Raw genomic sequence first — 7,750 nt, 5'->3', positions numbered from 1 at the left:
GTACAGATGATGGAGGAATGTAGAGGGAACTGGGGAGTGCAGAGGAAAGGCACCAACCAGCCTTATGAAGAAAGAGAGCCAGGGGAGAATTCATGCCTCTCTTCTCCTATTAGATCTGTGTCTTTTGGGCAGCAGCTTTGCCTGTCCCTTGTATGGTGACCACTTACCAATGTATTAAAATTTTATGTGAGATAGGATACAATGATTCTGTGTTATATATCACACCATAGAAATTCAACCACCTTGGTTGGTGACTTGGTGACATGATGGAGCTGGGAGATGTTAAGGGTGTCTAAGAATACAGGCACCCTTAGAAAGGATATACTTTCTTTTCAGGGTCCACAGAAGATGCCTTTTGGAGGACTGATACGAAATACCAAGTGTGGAGATTTGCATACAAGTCTGGACTGCAGGAAAATGGAATTTTCCTGCGCTGTGTATCATTGACTAAAGTGAAGCCCCAAACCTCCACGTTCCTCATTTTTGCAGGTACCAAATGTCACCAAAATTATCAGTGTGCTATTGAGAGAGTGTTAATGTGGGGAGGTACAAATACTCTTGGACATGTCTTAAAAGTCAGCCATTTCTTTTCTTTTCTTTTCTTTTTAAAGATTGGCACCTGAGCTAACAACTGTTGCCAATCTTCTTTTTTTTTTTCCCTCCCCAAACCCCCCAGTACATAGTTGTGTATTTTTAGTTATGGGTCCTTCCAGTCACGGCATGTGGGACACCGCCTCAGCATGGCTTGATGAGTGGTGCCGTGTCTGCGCCCAGGATCCGAACCGGTGAAACCCTGGGCCATTGAAGCGGAGTGCGCGAACTTAACCACTCAGCCACAGGGCTGGCCCCCTAAAGTTAGCCATTTCTTATAGATAGATTGATTCCTGATCCTGACAGAGTTATTTGTTACCTCAATACAATCAGAAAGTTTGCTTTACTTTTCTGTAAATTTTTAAATGACTCATTTGCTCCATTTTTTAAACGAAGACTTTTCTCCTAAATGAAAGTAACCAAAATGCTAGAACTGACTCCACAAATATTTGAACTCACAAAATCAAATATTTTGATTTAATAATCTAGCAGCACTTCCTACTGGCAACCTTTTGCCCCCATTGCTGGAGAATAACCCTGTGTTATAGATCAGTACTGTTCCCCTGTTTTACAGATGGGTAAACTGAGGCACGGGTACAGCACGTGATTTGCCTCAACTTTTGTAGCACTTTAAGGGAAGATCTGGGAATCTCCACAATGCCTGTGTTTTTAAGTCTGTTGCTTAGTCATGAGACATAAAGCATCTCAAGAACTACTAAAATCATTAAAAATGTTCTCTTAGTGGGGGTCAGTGATTCCATTCCCAGGATGTAAAATGTGATAAACTTCAGGGAGGAAAATAAACCACCTCAGAACTTAAAACCACATTTGAGAGTAGTGGAATCTCAGCCTCGGCTTTGAATATTATTATTCAAGAGTTGGAGAATTATGTGAGATGACTGTGCTGGATTTGGCCAGTCTTATTCAGTAATGTCTTTGCTATTCAAATACTCTTGTGCAAACTCCATTTCTAAAAGTTGTGAGGGAAATTTTTGTTCAGCAAAATGTTCTTGTAAAAGTTGTCTGCTATTAAACTGTAGACACAACTGCAAGGAATCTCTTACTAGAAAGCAATACATTATTCCAACATGAATCACAAGCTAAATTGACTATTTTCCCAGGATGTTATAACTGACTGCTGTACTCGGCTGAGGCCAAGGATACTCCACATCTGTGAGTGAGATGCCCGTTGAAAAACAGTTCAACCAACCCAGATTCCATGAGTTTGTTATACGTAAAAGGGAATCCAATGGAATGTGGTTAGGGCAACTTTCAGTTTAAAAGACTACAAATCAGACAGAATGTACGTAGGGACATTAATCATCACACACAAATCATATTTAAAGTGGATCTATCATACACTTCTGGAACATTCTGCCCTTTCCATTTGTATGTCAGATGCAAGAAAATTCCAACATGGAAAGAGGAAGTCTCTCTGGAATCAAGCCTTAAGAGAATGAATTTCTTTGTAGGATGGTGGATCATGACCATATCATACAAGACTCATTAGGTGCCCAGATGACCATGGCACTGTAATTAGCAGTGCATAGATCAGGAATGTACTTTTAATGCCAGTTTCACTCTAACCATAATTATTATTAATGGCATTGGTTAGAGAAAGAAATCAAAGGAAGGTGCTATAGCTTTTCATGAAACTACCTAGCATTCAAACAGTGCTTTGTTCTTTGAAAGTAGTTTTACGTATCAATTTTTTCCCTCACAAAAACCAAGTGCATTAGTTTGAGAGGTATTATCTTCACTTTCAAGATAAGGAAACCGAGGGGCTGGCCTGGTGGCATAGTGGTTAAGTTTGCATGCTCTGCTTTGGCAGCCTGGAGTTTGCGGGGTTTGGATCCTGGGTGTGGACCTGCACACTGCTCTTCACGCCAAGCTGTGGCAGCATCCTGCATACAAAATAGAGGAAAATTGGCACAGATGTCAGCTCAGAGCAAGTCTTCCTCACAAGATAAATAAATAAATTAATTAATTAATTAAATTAAATAAGGAAACTGAGATCCAGTAGAAGCAAAGACATTTGCTTGAGGTCAAGTAGAAGTTAGCAACAGCACGTAGACTAAAATCCAGAGTTCTTTCTTTTTTTCCATGTTGGTAGTTTTTCTTTAAACTTTTAATCCTACTATACAGTTTTCTTTATGTACTTTTAAATAGACTTTAATATTTCCTGATCACAAACAGCAAATATTTGGCAGACATTCTACACAAAAAATTTCTTAGTTCTAGAAATGGGATACATATGGAAAACTTTTCCTTGTTAAAAAAATATTAGAAGGATATTTATTTCATTGAGTTATAGGATATTTAATTAATTCATTCACAAAGTAAAATACATATTTTTTTCTGTAGAAACATGAAGCTCTTTTTATTAATTTGTTTGCCTTTGTTTTAAAAGTTAAAAAAAATATAGAAAGGTATAGTAAATAATATAACAAATGCAAGTGCACCCACCACATAGCATTGACCAATATTGACATGTCCCAGTTTGCTTTATGTATAAATATGAAGCAGATGTGTCTCCTCACTTATTCATCTTTTGTGTACTTTAATAACATAAAATCTAGATTTCTTGACCCAGAAGCTGGAGAGTGTGAGGTCACACAGACCATGTGGAGACAGAAAGCCTGTCCCCACTCCTGTGGGAAAAGCCCTGACAGAAAAAGGTTACGTTATCAAGAAGCCCCTCCCCCAACTAAAACACACCCAGCAGACCCCAAACATAATGCCGCTGGTCTTCTCCTGGAGTAATTGTTGTCATTATTTGCAGTGTTTTTTTAGAACTTTTCTTCTAAAGTTGTAGGCAGCACGTTGGTCCAAACTCAGCTCTACAGAGGGCTTTTGAATAATTATTCCCGTAAAACTATTAATGTATGTACGTACGTACGTACTTTGTATGTACGTATGTATATATGCACACACGTATGTGTATGTATGTGTGTATGTATCACCTCCTAATGAAAGGGAAAGGGAGAAGGGCCTTGGGCAACAGGAGTGACTATAGCTGTTATTTGTGCAAAGTAGAAAAATAATTGGTTGCTTTTTCCCCTGTCTATTCAAGTTCGGCAGATGTCTGTTCTGAAGGGTAATAGATCGTTTAGCATGTTGAGAGACTTAGGGGAGAACTGAGGTAATGCAAGGCTTTAGGGTCTTTTTTATTGTTGTTGAAAGGTAGATACCATTCTATATTCAAGTCCTGTAATATATGTGGCTTATGAACTGATGAATGAGTCATTTGTTGTTGGAAAGTGAACAAACCTGCCTAATGATATAGTTTTCTGTGTGTGTGTGTGTGTGTGTGTGCGCGCGCGTGCGTGTGTGTGTATGTTTTCTTTCTGGGCACTTTCTCCTTTTGACTCATCTCATATTTTGAATTATGACTTTTTTTTTAACTAGAAAATTCATTTTCAAATTGTTTCCACCCATTTGGTTTCTTCTCATTTTAAATAATGTGGCTGAAGCAACAGAACTACAAATGGAACCCAAAGCTTTGATTGTTCCGGACTCTGGGATATAGGTGACAGATCAGAATAGTGCAGAAAGGATATTTATGAAAATCTATACTTCAGGATAGATTAATGTTTAAAAGAATTGTGTACCCAAAATTAAGAGATATTGATAAAACTGCTATGCTTTATTAACATAAAATATTATTATTAACATAAAATAACATACAGATATAAAATTATATCCAATTTACCATGATAGTTCTTTATATGACTATTTTTTACATCCTTATCCAACTCATTTCTTTTTCTTCTCTTTTGGCTCCATTTTTTCCTGTTCGTGTAATTCGCTTCAGTACTTTGAGATTAAATCAGAGATGAATTTATGGGTTCTGGAATGCAAAATCCTCTGTTCCAGTGCACATGTGTTCACTTGGGGCCAGTGCCTTCTCGACCGATAGATGGGAAAGAGGAACACAGTAACTTTCATCCTTATCAAAGCGCTGGGGTATTTTTTTGTTACTATTGTTTTTATTTTTGCATACATTTCTTTTCTTCAGTCTTCTCTTAGGGCAACTTTGATTTCCACGTCTTCCCGAGCTTTTTGGATTCCATTCTGTGTTTTACTCTGCCACCTGTATCCTAACGCTCACCTGCGCTTCTCTTGACCCTTTTGAGAGGTTATCTATCAACTCATCCTCAAAGCACCGTGAGGTACCAACATGTGAAAAGTTTTAAGTACATCTTAGATTGTAGCTCTCAAGCCCCGTAGTTCAGAAGGACTGGAAAGACTCAATTCTGCAAATAAAAATATTTGGAAAGACTTTGGAGAAGATTGGCTCTTCTAAAAGAAGATAATGGCTAACATACTCAATAGTTTTTTGACTCTTTACGAGACAGAATCTATGACATCCTCCCAAGCACCAAGTAGTCTTAAACGGAGAATGTTGCTCTTGTTGGTATCAACTAGTAAACATATTTAAAACTTCACAGTTTATAGACCACAACATATCCTAAACGTTTGATTTTTTCACATGAGTTAAAAGGTATATCTGATGCATGTTTTCTGAATACTTCATTAATAACATGAATGATGTTCTTGATACTATTAATACTTGGGCCATTGAGTCTTGTCCCTTGGGGAATGCTTGATTTTATTCTTATGCTTGTTATTTGCCCTGTTATAAGCACTCACGTGATATAGTCAGTAACTCAGTGCTGGATAACTGACACTGTTTTTCAGGATACCAATTACTGTTTCCAGCTTACATCTTGTGTGGGCTTGGCAGACATCAGCTCCCAGCACCTAGAAGCCACTTCCTTCTCAAGAGTAACTTCATGGAAACAAGGACTCTGTTGCAACTAGCTGAGGTTGGAATTAACTCTTCCTCTGTCTGCATTACAAAGTAAGTGGAGACTAACCAGCCCAGGCAGGTTTTCCGTATCCTTGGATTGATCTCTTTGCCTCTTTTCAAGAGCTCTTTCTGTAAAATAGCCAGAGTACATCTAAATTTAGCAATGTGATATGGTACAGACAGGCTTGCATGCATGCTGTGTCATCCAGGGGATTTCAGGATTGTCTAATTGGTCTGCCTTGGTGAATCTGACGCAATCTCCCATTGGTCTGTACTCAGGAATCTGGGTGGGAAGTGAAAGTACAGACAAGCCTGCCTAGGCCGCCTCCACCATGCATGAGCTTGCCGCTGTGTGTGGGTCTGACATCCAGATCCAGGCCGATTCAAAATGAAAACCTTCAAATGAGTGCTCTGAAAGTAAAATGAAAACTGATTCTGCTTGCTACATCTTGACGAGGCCCCTAAGATAGCAAAGGTTTGGGGGTAAGAGGTCAAGCAGAAGGGTTAAGGATGGAAAGGGCCCTTTGCCCCTCAGACTAACTAAATACCCTTTCCCAGTGATACGGCTGTGGACGGTGACACAGAGGAAGGTCAAGTGAGCCACGTGGGATCTCAGTTTCCGCTGCTGGACTGTATCTCATCCGGGCCTTCCCCTGTGACCCCTCCACAGAGGGACTGGTTCCAAATCAAACGTGAAGAGTTATGTGAAATCCTCTCAGATTTAGGATTTTAAAGACAAAAGAGACTTACAGGGATTTGGTGGAAAAACTTACTGGGTGAATGTTTATGCTTATGGTCCTTTATAAAAATATATATATATGTGTATATATATATATGTACACACACACACCAAAAAAATATATTATCTAATATATATCCCCTGTAATATCTAATGTTCCCTAAGTTAATTTTATCACTTCAATGAAGAAGAATTAGCTGATGTTGTTTGGCATAAAGCATATCATAATGTTTTTCTTATTTAAAAAAAATTCTTTTTTTCCTGATTATCAGTTATTGCTCACTGAAAAAATAGTCAATTGCTACAGAAGTGTTTCACATCGAAAATGAGAAGCCTTCTCCTTCAGCACATTCCCAAAGGTAACTTCCGACAGCAATTTGTTTTTTATCCTAAATTTTTTTCCTCACAGATACACTATTATCTATGTATCATCTATCCATCTATCTACAACTATTTTTTACAAAAATGCAATCTTCCTTGATACACTTCTAAATTGCTTTTTTATTCCATTCCAATATACATTTCTGTGTTTGTTTATGAGGATATATTTTGATACCTTGTTTGGTTTTTAAGACTAGGTTTCTTTAAAATTATAAATTATACACAGAATAAAAACAAAGAATAGAGAGATATATATTGAAAATAAAATGCTTCCCTTCTCTCCTCCATCCCACAGTATTACTTGGGTCTTTGGAATGTTTTTAAGGCAAATACAAATGTATGTATATGTACTTGTTTACTCCTGTGTATTTTTTTTCACACAAATGGAATTGCACCATATAATTCTGTGTCTCCACTTTTAAATTTAGTACTAGAATGTTCTTTTAACTGGACCAAAGAGCATTTAACCTGAAGGTACAAGAGCCCCCTCCAGGAGGACGGAGATCATGTCTGTCTGGTTCGCTGCTGTGTGGACTTTGCCTGGCACGTTGTCGGCACTCCATACTCAGAAGCTCTGAAAATCTTCTACTCCAGTCAGAAAACATCTAGGGGAAAAACTACCCTTCAGCCCCAAATGCTCAACAGACCATAGGAAATTTTCTTCGATGGACTCAAAGTCAAGATCTCCATGGGGGCTTCCTCTTATAGGCTCCAGGCTTCAGTGAGACCTGTGTCTGAGTGTGGCAACCATTTGGTGCTCCAAAGTCAATAGCGGAGTGGGTGCACCTGGCTGGGGAGGGAATAAGGAGGCCAAAGAAATCAGCAGGCTTTGACTCAGCAATCCGGGAAATATACCCAATCTTCCTGGGAGCAGAAAATCCAACTTTGATAGCAGAAAATGGATTCCTAGTAATCAATATGATTATTAATAAAGAATCTTAATGGTAAGAGTCTTAGTGGATTCCTTTTTAGTAAATTTCAAAATTATTCATGTATGTGTGTGTATAGGCTGAAATCGTCATGCAAAATGTTGAATAATAAGCGTATTTGAACTCTTAAACACAGTACAATTTCTCTACCATATTCACTCTATAACACACCTCCCGCCCCAAATGTGATATTTGGTTTTTAATTCTTCAGTGCTAGGTAAATAAAGTGATTCATGTCACCAAATTTGAGTATCATTTCAGGCTATAAAAACAAAGTCAAATATTTCAGAAGAATTT

General features: G+C 38.1%; 1 long non-coding RNA gene across 1 annotated transcript; it reads left to right on the top strand.

Annotated features, from left to right (window-relative positions):
* Positions 1 to 5,335: 5,335 nt before the first annotated feature.
* LOC124246396 (uncharacterized) lies at positions 5,336 to 7,377 on the top strand. The gene is made up of 3 exons (XR_006890490.1): positions 5,336 to 5,455; positions 6,416 to 6,502; positions 6,953 to 7,377. It is a non-coding gene; the product is annotated as an uncharacterized LOC124246396 (long non-coding RNA).
* Positions 7,378 to 7,750: the final 373 nt, after the last annotated feature.

Source organism: Equus quagga, chromosome 11, assembly GCF_021613505.1.
Source record: "Equus quagga isolate Etosha38 chromosome 11, UCLA_HA_Equagga_1.0, whole genome shotgun sequence".
Classification (NCBI taxonomy): Eukaryota; Metazoa; Chordata; class Mammalia; order Perissodactyla; family Equidae; genus Equus; species Equus quagga.
The sequence above is the reverse complement of the archived record's forward strand: the minus strand, read 5'-3'. Positions and strand labels throughout refer to the sequence as shown.